This window comes from Paroedura picta, chromosome 3 (assembly GCF_049243985.1).
Source record: "Paroedura picta isolate Pp20150507F chromosome 3, Ppicta_v3.0, whole genome shotgun sequence".
Classification (NCBI taxonomy): domain Eukaryota; kingdom Metazoa; phylum Chordata; class Lepidosauria; order Squamata; family Gekkonidae; genus Paroedura; species Paroedura picta.
In genome coordinates this window covers 159022257-159035800 of record NC_135371.1, presented here as the reverse complement: position 1 = coordinate 159035800, position 13544 = coordinate 159022257, and the positions used below count along the sequence as shown (strand labels likewise).

The 13544-nt window shown below is 42.9% G+C and overlaps 1 protein-coding gene across 8 annotated transcripts in view; it reads right to left on the bottom strand.

The window, feature by feature from the left end:
* The window catches only part of VDR (vitamin D receptor), a 100156-nt gene that overhangs the window by 50739 nt on the left and 35873 nt on the right, over nucleotides 1-13544 (bottom strand). For 3 of the 8 annotated variants that reach the window (XM_077328974.1, XM_077328976.1, XM_077328977.1), the window contains one exon: nucleotides 13061-13119. The exons of the other annotated variants lie outside the window; for them this stretch is intronic. The gene's annotated coding sequence lies outside the window, so the exon portion shown is untranslated. The remainder of the gene's footprint in view (nucleotides 1-13060; nucleotides 13120-13544) is intronic. 8 annotated transcript variants of the gene reach the window in all.

The following is a 13544-nucleotide window of genomic DNA, read 5'->3' as shown; positions in this document are numbered from 1 at the left end:
GCTTTCCATTATACAGATGCTAAAATAAGCATCTGCTTGATGAAAACTGTATGAAAGAAGAGTTGTTTTTATACCCTGCTTTTTACTACTTGATGGAGTCCCAAAGCGGCTTACTTCCTCTCCCTATAACAAACACCCTGTGAGACAGGTGGAGTTGAGAGAACTCTGACAGAACTGAATAGCACTATCAAGGCTGTGATGAGCCCAAGGTCACACAGCTGGCTGCATGTGGAGGGGGAATCAAACTGGGCTGTCAGATTAGAAGCTCTTAAAAACTTCACCAAGCTGACTCTATAATGTTATCAACGAGTTTGCTATCCTCAGTTTAGAGAAAAGGTAGACATGAAAGAAGTTTACGAAATTATGCATAGGATGTTGAAAATGGGCGGTCAGATTTTTGTTTCTCCTTTTCCTTTATTAAAAGAACTTGGGATCATCCAGGCACATTTTTTCTTTAAAAACATTCTCAGCCACGGCTGCTTTACAGTCTTTGTAGCAACTGCCTAGATTGACCACAGGACCATTTACCATTTTACAGCTCTCACTGCAGACCTACTCTAGTCACTGACATACATAAAGGAGACTGGGAGAAAGGGCTAAAGGAAAGGCTGCATCCAGATGGGTGATTTTATACTGATGAACCTTTTTAATGAAAACAGGAAAAGCCACTTAGCAAGGGATGAGAGGTGCTAGAGTAGAATTAAGGGAAAGAGGGATTAACCTTTTCCCTGGCCATCAATTAAAGGAAAGTTAAGCAACCTTTCTACAGCCATTATTCCAAACCAAGTTGCACTCCTCACCCCCCATGAAATGGTCTTCCTAACCCTCTCCTTAACAAAAAAAAAAGGTTTGGAAGAACCATACTGTGTCATACCAAAGCTCTATCTAGACCAGAGGTGGCCATAGACTACAATTAACAGCTGCTGTCAGCAAGGCCAATTGGCAGGGGCTCATGGGAATTGTAGTCCGTGGACATCTGGAGGACCACAGGTTGACTCTGCAGTAGCATACTCAAGATGTATTTGTTGGGATGCCTATTATGACTTTTTAAAAGCAAGAACAATGAGTTTTAACTAAGGGGTCCTCACTGAGTAACTTCCCACGTAAGACAGCCTTTCTCAACCTTGAGGTTTTTTGACTGTCCTGGAAGGGTTTTGGCAACTGGGTGGAAGTTAATATAGCTTTTGAAAATTATCAGGTGATATGACCATATAAGGTTATGTTGACTCACCCCTTCCCAAAATGACCAATGATGTACCTGAAGGTGATGGAAATGGGAGGGGTCCTGGTAATAAAAATCCTTGCTGGCTGAAGCTCCTCACATATGGTAGTGACTGGAGGCCAGAGAGGTAAGTACCCTCATTTTAACTGAGTTGTAGGGGTGGGATGGAGGGGTGGGTACCTGCCTCAGCCCTGTTCTTTGCCCCGCAAAGTAGGCTGTTGAGTCATTTCTTGCATTGAGGGGTGGATGGGAGGCAACAGAGCATGATGTCACATCTGGTGGGAGTGCCTGGACAGGGAGGTGTGGCCTGCTGACATCATTTCCGGGGTTTCTTGAAGCCTGAAGAAAGCTTCAGGGATTTCTCAAGTTAAAAAGACTGATAAAGGCTGCTGTAAGATAAGAAAATGCAATTTGCAAAATAAGCAAACCAGGGCAATACTGGTCTGCAGGGCAACAAACCTTAAGGACAACCACAGTGCTTGCACATCAGTACTACATCGGTCATTGTAAAGTTGTCATCTTGAGTTTTCCAAGAAAGAAATTCATACTTTTGAAGCTTAACTGCATTAGATAATAAAACCAGAGTCCAGTAGCACCTTTAAGACCAACAAAGATTTATTCAAGGCGTGAGCTTTCGAGTGCAAGCACTCTTTGTCAGACTAAGAACTCCTGGCAGCAAGGCATGTTCTGAGGCTGCCTCTTCCACCCAGCAAACTTCTGAAATTGGCCAGTTTGTTGGGTGTTCCCTTGTTTCATTTTCAAAGCTTGGAGATTTTTAAAAAATGCTATAAAAATGGTAAAAAATAAAATAAAAGGGGGCATGAAGGGAATTGTCATGAGTCTTCATTCATGTGACTGTCAGTCTCATAAAACTAGTTTCCATGTGCTGGTCACATTAGCAATCACAGACTTCCCCCCCCCCCCCAAGGAAGTAAGTAGATGGTGTAGTATGAGCTCTGGGAAAGTAAGATATCCTCCCTACAACTGAAAAGTCACCTTGCGGGGAATTGTCTGAATCCTGTACAACAATTTGTGCTCATTTCACAAAAGAATAGTTGTCTGGAAGGCTCAAAGTCAAGCACTCCTAACATAAATATGTAAGCTCTTAGCTATAAAAAAAAAATCTTCTATAGCAAATGAATTATCCAGGATTTGGCAGGAGCTTAAGAAGAGTTGTTTTTTATACCCCGCTCGTCACTACCCTAAGGAGTCTCAAAATGGCTTACAATCGCCTTCCCATCATCTCCCCACAACAGATACTCTGTGAGGTAGGTGAGCCCAAGGTCAGCCAGCTGGCTGCATGTGGAGGAACGGGGAATCAAGCTTGGCACACCAGATTAGAAATAGCCGCTCTTAAGCACTATACTAAGCCACCCCTTTAATTCTCTGGATAACAGAGATTAAGAGCAGTTTATTTTATTGTGAAGTGAGCTCTATAGTGTTTCTGTGAAGTTATATAGCTCATGTGTGTTTGTTAGGAGTGCGGACTTCTAATCTGACAAGCCAGTTTGATTCTGCACCCCCACATGCAACCAGCTGGGTGACGTTGGGCTCGCCACAGCACTGATAAAGCTGTTCTCTGCCTGACTCCTGTATGAAAGGAACTCTACTGATAGAAAAAGCTGAAGGGAAGCAGTTTCTACCTCCTTCCCCCTCCCAAGCCATATTATGTCTCCAGGGTCAGCTGGGAAGATTGGAGCTCCCCCCCCCGTGTGCTGTTCTTGTAAAATACTTGTGTAGGATTCAAGCCCAAGAGTGCATGAGACACCAATTTTGCACTTTCAGTTTTCAATTAGCAGAATATAGGTTTGTCACAATGACAACCATGTATAAAAATGTAACTTCCCAGTAAACCTCTATTTCGTTGAGATGGAGTCCAATGCCATTGCAAGAAGTTCATGGTTGAGGCAACAGTTGAACATGTGACCTTCCCACCCAGACTGTAGAATTATCCACTTTGCTGTATTAGATTTTATCCTCTACAACTTGCATACTTCTGAGTTTACATGAAGTTGCATCATTTCTTGGATTCTTCCAGTTCGGTCTGCTCCGGCCCCACGTCTGGGGCCCCTTGTTTGCTGCCTAGCTAGGGGTGGAGAGAGTTATGGAATGTGGAGTTCTGTCTAGTACATCAACGAAACCAAACTTACATTATGCCGTTTAGCAAAGACCCCATTAGTTCACTTCAGTACTGAAGACTGTGGAATGCATTTCCCTTGAGGGACTGATGGACTCTGCCACCTTGCTGTTTACTTCAGCACCCTTGAAGCTTTTGATGCTGAAATGATTATATGACATGACCAGCATTGTGCCAAAGGTCAGGCAGATAGCTAATGCCTTCTGGTAAACTGCTGAGATACCTGTCTGCTTGCCCGAGTCAAAATCCCAGCAATTGTATTCTCTATGAACGTACTTATAATAATTTGCGTTCAACTCTACAACGGCTTTTGAAATGAAATGTGATTTCTCAACAAAATGTAGTGCAGCTTCTAGAACTCTATAGTAGAGCAATTGTTTGTCTAGTTTTTTGGAGGGGGAACCTGAATGCCAATAAACATTTTTCTCTTCTGATCACTAGTTCTGTATTTAGACATGTGTGAAGTCTTCACAAATGATGGCACAGCATGTGTATCTTACTGTTCAAATCAAAGAGTTTTATGGCAGGGGTAGTCAAACTGCGGCCCTCCAGATGTCCACGGACTACAATTCCCAGAAGCCCCTGCCAGCATTCGCTGGCAGGGGCTCCTGGGAATTGTAGTCCATGGACATCTGGAGGGCCGCAGTTTGACTACCCCTGTTTTATGGTATCAACACTAAAATGTGAAGAGCTACTTTTGTTGCTGCTTCCAGGTTGCTCTAGGAATCACCAGGAACTCTGTGTTCAGAATTTCTTGTACCAAGAGAGCTGTGGGCCCTGCGGAAGCTTCCATCATTCCGCAGGGCCTGCAAAACAGAGCTCTTCTGCCAGGTTTATGGTTGAGGCTGGGGTAGTGTTAGGCAGCGGTTTAGGCCATTTGTCATCTTGGCCCCTTCTTTCCATCCCTTATTAGAGGTTGGTTGGGGGGTGGCAAGATCGAGGAATTCCGCCATGTTTACTCCAGTTTATTCTTTAATTCTGTTGGCCTGTTTTAATGGGGTTTTTATTGGACACTTGTAATCTGCCACGAGCTGATCTCGGGAGTGGCAGGAAATAAAATAATAATAATACTTACCCAAGGCCTTAGTTTACTTTTTGATGTTTTCTCCCCAGGATGATCACATCCCCCCTTTTGACCCCAGTTTCCAGCCACAGATCAGCTGAGCATCGGTGAGCAAGGGCTGGAATTGGCAAGAGGTTTCCCCACCTTAGGTGGGAACCCCACATAAGAATGAATTAATAAAGCAGGTCTCGACCTCATGCAAGTCAGAAGTCTGTTTATTTGTATGCAGCCGGCAGCCATTCAAGGATGAGTTAACCATAGCCTAATCTAGTAGTGAATGCTAGACTAAATTATTTGAAAAATCGACTATTTACTGTTGACAGAGTAATTAACACAGCAACGGTGCACAACCTGATTAAAAGAATGAATAATTTTTTTTAGGAATTAACATACTTGATAGGAGAGAGGGAGGGAGAGGGAGAGGGAGAGAGGGAGAGAGGGAGAGAGGGAGAGAGGGAGAGAGAGGGAGAGAGAGGAGAGAGAGAGAGAGAGAGAGAGAGAGAGAGAGAGAGAGAGAGAGAGAGAGAGAGAGAGAGAGAGAGGTCTTTTCTTTTTTGTACACCAGACAGTGCCTTTTACAACATTTAGGAACCAAAAATCCTATTAAGTAACACAGTACTAAAAAGAAGCAATAATGATGCAAGCAAGTGTACATGCCTGGCAGAGGCATTCATTCCAACATTAACAGGGTTTTTTTTGTACTATTTCTGAGTGGGACACACTCCACAGCTACTATGTCCTATAAGGCATGCGGGCACCACTATAGATACAAGTACCACCTTGCATTCTACCTGTGTTTCCAAGATACCTGCAGAGAAAAATAGCATACTATTTTTAGTTTACCCGTCTGGATAATGATGTAGATCTGTGTACACTGATAGGCGTGATGAACAAACCTGCTGAGTGCTAGAGTTATGTTCCAGTGACTAGTAGGTAATCACAGTGCAAACAAAAAACAACAATAAAAGCAAATGGGTAATGGAGATTTCCTTTCATTGAGAAAAAGCTGTCGTGTGCCAACTTTTAAGAGTGCAAGTGGGAAAATAGGACAACAGGCAACACCTTAAATTCACTGTAAGCCTTCCATTCCCAAGTGGCTGGCATTTTGCAAAGCAGCTCGAGGAATAAAGCTGCAACTGAGCATGGATTCACTGTGTAAGCGTACACATTATGTGCTGGGGGGATCTTTGCTTTCATTTCTGTAAATTCAAGCCCAAACAAATGGCTACCATATATTATTTACTATTTTGCTGTATGCTTTATTATAGAATCATAGAATCATAGAGTTGGAAGGGGCCATACAGGCCATCTAGTCCAACCCCCTGCTCAATGCAGGATAAGCCCTAAGCATCCTGAAGCATCCAAGAAAAGTGTATATCCAACCTTTGCTTGAAGACTGCCAGTGAGGGGGAGCTCACCACCTCCTTAGGCAGCCTGTTCCGCTGCTGAACTACTCTGATGGTGAATTTTTTTTCCTGATATCTAGCCTATATCGTTGTTCTTGAAGTTTAAACCCATTACTGCGTGTTCTCTCCTCTGCAGCCAATGGGAACAGCATCCTACCCTCCTCCAAGTGACAACCTTTCAAATACTTAAAGAGGGCTATCTTGTCCCCTCTCAACCTCCTTTTCTCCAGGCTGAACATTCCCAAGTCCCTCAACCTATCTTCATAGGGCTTGGTCTCTTGGCCCCAGATCATCTTTGTCGCTCTCCTCTGTACCCTTTCAATTTTATCTACGTCCTTCTTGAAGTGAGGCCTCCAGAACTGCACACAGTACTCCAGGTGTGGTCTGACCAGTGCCGTATACAATGCGACTATTATGTTGGATGTTAATCTGCTGTTCACCCTCTACCGATATGTATGGATTGGTTTCTGTTTCAATGTATTTGAAGAAGTGAAAGCTGACATCTTGAATAAAATTTTGTTGGTCTGAAAGGTGCCACTGGACTTGATATTTGCTCTGCTTCTCTAGACCAACAGTCTTTTGACTAGACTGCCTCGTACCTGTGAGCCAAAGGCCACCTATATATTATTTAAATCCTGCCAAGAAGAATTGATCCTATTGAAGGCCTTCATTAGCAAACATTAAGTTGAAAAACAACCACGGATGAAAACTCACTTGAAAACGGTTATAATCTGGAGGCCGTTTTGGTTGTTCGATTAAAAGAAGAGATTAGACATGTTTAGTTACATTCATTGTGAAATTGTTTATTATAAGCCTAGGATAGGTTCTTTTTTCTATTATTATACTCTCTAGACCAACATGGCAACCCACCTGAAAACCAGATGTAAGAACACTAAGGAAGTCTTCAAGTGATATGGGCTTATGGACTTTATAGCTTGCAAGCTCTGCCTTAACTAGTGCTGTGAAGATTTTGGGGAGGGGAGAAGTTTTACTCCCCAAAGATTTACGTAATTTCCCAGTTTTCTAGCGGGAATGTTGTGCAGCACCGCAAAAAAACTCCCACAAAATATTTTCTGCTTGGGGACTAATTTTTAAAGACAATGTTTTATTCCGAATATGCATTCTGAAGACTGCAGCCCCATCGATCTCACAAATGCCTGTTACGGGGAGAGGAAGGGAATATGATTGTGAGCTGCTTAACTTTGGACAGAAAAAAGCTATTTAGGGCAGAGACAAGCAGGGCATAAAAACCAACCCATATTCTTATTATGAAAAGACAACAGCATGCAGGACTGCATGTGCGTTCACTGTAACATGTGAACAAGGTTTCAGCCTCGCTCCAATTTTACCTTAATTTTCTTTCCCTTCCATTAAAATAGCTCTTTATTTTTATCCCTTGATTTGATTCAGTAGCTACATAACATGCATCTCACTCAGGGCAAAATCATACAGCAGTTGTCACAGTACTCTGGTATAAGAACGGCTGCCCTTTTCTTAAAAAAATTAGCTGCCAGGGCTTGGAGATGCAAAACAAGCAGCACTTGAATAAACTCTATAACGTTTATGCAACTCCATTTCTTACACTAGGTTCATCCCTCCATACACTCACAACATATAACAGGAGTCCAGTACTGGTATCCTGCAAGTCAAGTGGAGCTGTAGCCCTGCCCCATCTCTCCTGAAACTGTTCTTTTCCCCAGAGAGCTTAGAGGAAGCTGAAAGGGCTTATTCTTTTAAAGGAGATAATAAGTGTGGGCCATTTAAAACTGTGCATCGGTTTTGAGAATGGAACCTGTGCCCTGCTAATCTGTCTTTCCTATGTCATTATGCTGACATTAAACAAGACTGACTCTAGCCATTAAAATAAATCAGCCATGAGAACGTTTTTAGCAGCCAAATACAAATAAGCCCATAGAGAGATCCAATTACAGTTGCACAAAAATAGAAGGAACATATTTGATTTCCATTTCTTATCTGGCAACATTATTTCTGCAAACTGCCTTTTTCCACTGGAAAAACATAGCTTTTCACTTCATCAACATGATTGCTGCACTGATATCTTTATCAGGCTAATTGCACTCCCATATCGTTGAACCTTGGCAAGTGGCACCATCAACGCTGGGACCCAGTTTAATACAAACCACAGTAAAAGGTGGATGGAGTTAAAGTTCTACTTTATAACAGAGCCTTATCCGTTCTTATAACAAATCCATGACAAGCAAAGAGCTACTAATGCCAGCTACTGCTAAGATCACTTATTAGGCTATGTATAGTATTGAGTAGAAAAAAGACAGTAAGTCCAACCAAGATGCAAGCCGGAAAGAGAATCTTTTTGGTATGTATAGCATGTAGCAGAGACAACAATCAGATATGATCTCCCAAGAGTTGCATTAAGTTGCACAAAGACTGCAACTCTTCTTCTCAGCCTCACCCACCTCACAGCGTGTCTATTGTGAGGAGAGGAAAGGGAAGATGAATGTAAGCTGCTTTGAGACTCCCTCAGGTAGAGAAAAGCGGCATATAAGAACCAACTCTTCTTCTTGAATTCTTTGGCGCTCAAACTTGACAATACTAGCACCCATGATTCTAAAGTAAAACAAAGGATCTCAAAGAGTAAGATGCCATACACACAATTCAAAAGAGAACAGACTGCTTATCTGCTTACCTTTGCATGAAAGTGGACAGGAGAAGAGGTATGACCTCAAATCCAGTATTGATGTCAATTATTTATGGTCCTTCCTATTATTTCAAAAAACTACTAGATAACTGCAATGTAGTTGAGAAACAAAATAAGGGGGATGCGGTGGGGAGTGAATGATGAAATGCGAGGGGTGAAAAGGGTGCTGAGTCTGACCATCTGGAGAACTGTAACAACATTCGCAGCATCATTCTGACCTGGATAGCCCAGGCTAGCCTGATCTCATCAGAGGAACTTGAAAGCTAAGCAAGGTCAGCCCTAGTTAGTACTTGGATGAGAGACTGCCAAGGAAATCCAAGAATATTACAGAGGCAGGCAATGGCAAACCACCTCTGCTCATGCCTTGAAAACCCTATAAGGTTGACATAAGTCATCTGCAACTGTTTGGCATTTTCCACTACTGCCAACAGCATTTGAAAACAGTAGCAGAGTGGAAAGTGCTAATGGCAGGGAGGAAGCAGGGTATGGCTAGACCCCACTGAAAACCCACACTGATGGAAAGATTTCTGTGAGTGGAATACAACTTCTACACCTTCTCCCTCTTGTTGTGGCCCAAAATGCCTTCCAAATGTTTTTTCACCCAAGGACAGTGTGAGAGGGAATCAGCAAAAATCACCCCACTCCCCTGGAAACCGTATCCAATTGCTGGAGAGAAACTGGAAATTCTATGGTCCACAAGTAAGGGCTAAGATATAGGGAATAGGCAAGGATGAAAAGTTAAAACTGTATTTTAAAATGTATGTTGGAGTCTAACAAGAGAAAAGAGAAATATAAGTATCAGCAGTCCTTCATAATAAGTGACTGTTCCTGAAACTATCCCTTATTCCATGAAGCCTGTGCAGACACACATGCCAATTTTCCGCTCGGCCCAACCCCGTTTTACAATAAAAAGACTTCTCCCCGTGGCATATTTCTTTGTTTCTGTTACAAAATCTTTATGGCCGTCAGTGTATTCCCTCCCCCAGCATCTTTGATTTCTGACCGCTGCATATTTAGGGTGCTTCTCTTCATTTTAAAATCTAGAGCTAAGGGATATACACAACATTAATTCCTACAGATGCTCCGCTCAACATTCCCAAAGTTCACCTGCACTTGTTTAGATACAAACTGGGAGTCTCAAGGAGATGCAATAACTTAGAGCGCATAAAGGTAAAGGTAAAGGTATCCCCTGTGCAAGCACCGGGTCATGTCTGACCCTTGGGATGACGCCCTCTAGCGTTTTCATGGCAGACTCAATATGGGGTGGTTTGCCAGTGCCTTCCCCAGTCATTACCGTTTACCCCCCCAGCAAGCTGGGTACTCATTTTACTGACCTCGGAAGGATGGAAGGCTGAGTCAACCTTGAGCCGGCTGCTGGGATTGAACTCCCAGCCTCATGGGCAGAGCTTTCAGACTGCATGTCTGCTGCCTTACCACTCTGCGTCACAAGAGGCTCTTGGCTTATCTTTAGGCAAACATAATATAATAATAACAAAAAAGAAAACAAAAAGCACTTACAATAAAGCTGACAGGTACAGACAGAAGGACCAAGTAATTAAAAAGAGATTTAACCACCATTATTTATAGCAGTTAATGGTGCGGAGCCTTTGGCTTCCCTTTTTGCTCACAGCCATGAATGTAAGATGTTACAACAGAAAGCAAGAAGGTAGCAAATCCAACGTCTGCATGCTGCCGAAAGGACTCCACATATTAACAAATGTGCCTGAGCACTGCCACAGCTTTGCCTGTCAATCAATTTACACAGTACCAGGGACAGATTCACAGCCTGTGAGTCAGCTATATTTACTCCATGTCTACTCATGTCTCGGTGAACACTGCAGGGTATGGGTGGGCAAGGTATGTCTAAACTTGTTGGGATATGTGGCGAACCGGCAGGTGAGAAACCACATGGAGTTCTTTCACTAAGCGTCCTCAGCCAAAATACATACATTTTGATGGTGACTTCTTAAATAAACGATTCAAATAGCATCCTGCTGAGGTAGGATGGAAGAATAAGCCTGAGAAAGTGGTGGCTGCTGGCGATTCATGTAACCTCTCTAGCCATTTCAGTTTATGGCCAACTGAACTATTTACTAACCAAAAGCAGGGGTTAAATGTGAGAAGGGAAACATATCAATAGTTCCTCACTAACTGTCGCTGCAAAAGCATACCCTTACCTTTACCTTGCACCGGTGTTTTCAGACATCTAAAACTATATGAGCACACATTTAAGAAGAAGAAGAAGAAGAGTTGGTTCTTATATGCCGCTTTTCCCTACCCGAAGGAGGCTCAAAGCAGCTTACAGTCGCCTTCTCTTTCCTATCCCCACAACAGACACCCTGTGAGGTGGGTGAGGCTGAGAGAGCCCTGAGAGTGGTGAGGCTGAGAGAGAACAATTTTATCAGTTCCGTGGCGAGCCCAAGGTCACCCTACTGGCTGCATGTGGGGGAGTCCAGAATCGATCCCAGCATGCCAGATTAGAAGTCCGCACTCCTAACCACTACACCAAACTGGAAAGAGATTTACTTAAAAAAATAACGAAAGCTTGGAATTCAGAGAACCTGCTTAAACTATCATTGCAACACCACATTGATATTTCAATATTTTAGAGCTGTTAAGAAAGGGGTAGGATGCTCTGTCACCACCAATGACATCAACCATGATGGTGGCATTTTCCCTTGAGAATTGTCATTTCTGAAAGCACAGACAAAAGAAAATGGACTGCGAACTTGCACAGGGCAGGGGCAAAATTTCAACCCTGGTGGATTGCCCCCCCCCAATAAAATCAGGAGTATATCAAGTGTGTGGAAAAGATCATAGATGAATGTGCAAGGGGGTCATTGGAGTGGAAATTAGGGGAGCTGAGAGAGCCCTGATATCACTGCTCGGTCAGAACAGTTTTATCAATGTCGTGGCGAGCCCAAGGTCACCCAGCTGGTTGCATGTGGGGGAATGCAGAATCGAACCCGGCATGCCAGATTAGAAGTCCGTACTCCTAACCACTACACCAAACTGGCTCTCAGTTCCTTAGCTTCCCTTACACATTAGTATGTCTAAATGAATTTTTGCACGAGAAAACCTGCAATCAGTCAGTTTGATAACAATGGATGCTGAATGGCAACGGATGAAGAAAGGCTATCCCAAGAGACTGCTAAGGAGCAAAAGGAGTATATGTATGTGTGTGGGGGGGTGGGGTGGCACAAGAGAGTTTGAAAGACTCCTCCTCCCTGGCCTTTTGGTCATGTCTAAGATTTAAGGAAGACACCAATGATACATTTTTCATAAGACTTGAAGGCCTTTCAAAAGTATAATAACTGCTTGTGTGCTATGTACATTGTTTGCTTAAACCACATTAAGCATAAGAATAGGGATCAAATTATTACTATAAGAATAAAAGGGGAATGCAGCTAAGGGGAGCGGACTCCCTTCTCCCCAGGGCTTCACTCCGTCCAGATTCTCCTGCAACCTCACTCCCGCTATCACTTCCTGACTAGTGCCTTGAGGGAAAAGAAATTCAGGCAATGGACACTTAAAGAAGGAAAGCCATTGAGGGGCTGCTTCACCTGTCCCATGTGTCTCTTTTGTTTTTAAGCTGTCCCTCCTCCATGCTGCTGGAAGTGAAGGAACGTCACTGTACAATGTCTCTTTGCACCAAGTGCATCAGTACTTCAGAAAGGGCAGGAGACCTAAAAAGCTGGATTGGTCAGTTTTCTCTGTATCCTTCCTCTTACCTTTTCTGGCAGCTGCATCCTTGTTTACCCGAAATCTCAAGGACTTCCTTCAAAGTAACTCTTTATCTTTCTGTTTCTTCATCTAACATCCTCAAGTCCAAGATGTGCTCTCAGCATCTCTCTTGATCCAACTTTCATAGTACACCTATTCCACTCCTGTCTTAGTATGGGGCATCCTTAACAACCAAGGACATTCATATTTTTTGAAGAAATAAGCTTTATGTGGCAACCATTCAATGGCCAACTTCACCTCCTATGGCAGCCATTGTATGACTGCACCCAGCACCTTGTGTCACAATTCCAAAAGTGCCCATTGGATCAAAAATGTGGGGGGTGGGGGAGTTGGATTAGGCACTGTATATTTAAAAAGAAGGTGACCCCTGTCCTCTGACTTACAACAGAACGGACAACCTTTGGAGGGCAAGCAAAAGTGAAAGGACAGGAGGCGGCAGAAATCAGAGAGAACTAGTCATCCGCAGAGCTATCTTTTTAACCATTGTTTAATAAGGATGGAAAAATTGATTATGGCGGTCAGGGGGAGAGTTCCAAATAAAAGGCGAAACTAGAGAGGAAAGGTAAAGGTAAAGAACAGGAGAAGTAATCCAAGGGAGATTTCAGAATAGATCAGATAAGATCAAGGCATGAACAAAAGCAGAATTTTAAATTGGGCCTGGTAAGGAAAAAGGACCGTGAAGGGAGTGTAACAAAGGGCAAAAGGGAGCACACTAAGGTAGAGAAAACAAGCTGCAGAGTTAGAAATAAAGAGAATGTTGGTGGGGGAACAGCTAAAGGAAAATTAAGAAATCAAGGAAAATGAAACTCACCTCTTAGCAGTAGAAAGACACAGAATATCAATACTGGGAACAATATGGTTTTGCAGGAGCTAGGAAAACAAGAGGCAAAGGGAAGAATTAATGTGGTCTCCAAGTTTGTACTGGAGGAAAAAGGAAAATAGGGCTACTTAGAGAAAAAAGGAAGATGATACTGATGCCAAAGGAAAAGGATAAATCAACAGTTCGGTTTTAGATAAAAGCTTAAGATAATTTTTTTTTGGGGGGGGGGGGAGGATCTAGTTAGAAAGAAAAGACCAAGCTGGAGGTCACCAGCATAAAAACTTGAGGAATAGAAGGAGACAAGGAGCTGACATAGCAAGGTTCAAAACAAAGTCCTGAGGGACTCTAGCACCAAGGAAGAAAAGGCTTACATAATTAAAGGGGGGGGGGTGAGTTAAACTAGAAAAGTATACAGAAAATATCTAGTAAGAAGAAAACAGAATGGTAAAAACAATAAAGCCAGTAAAAGCAGCAC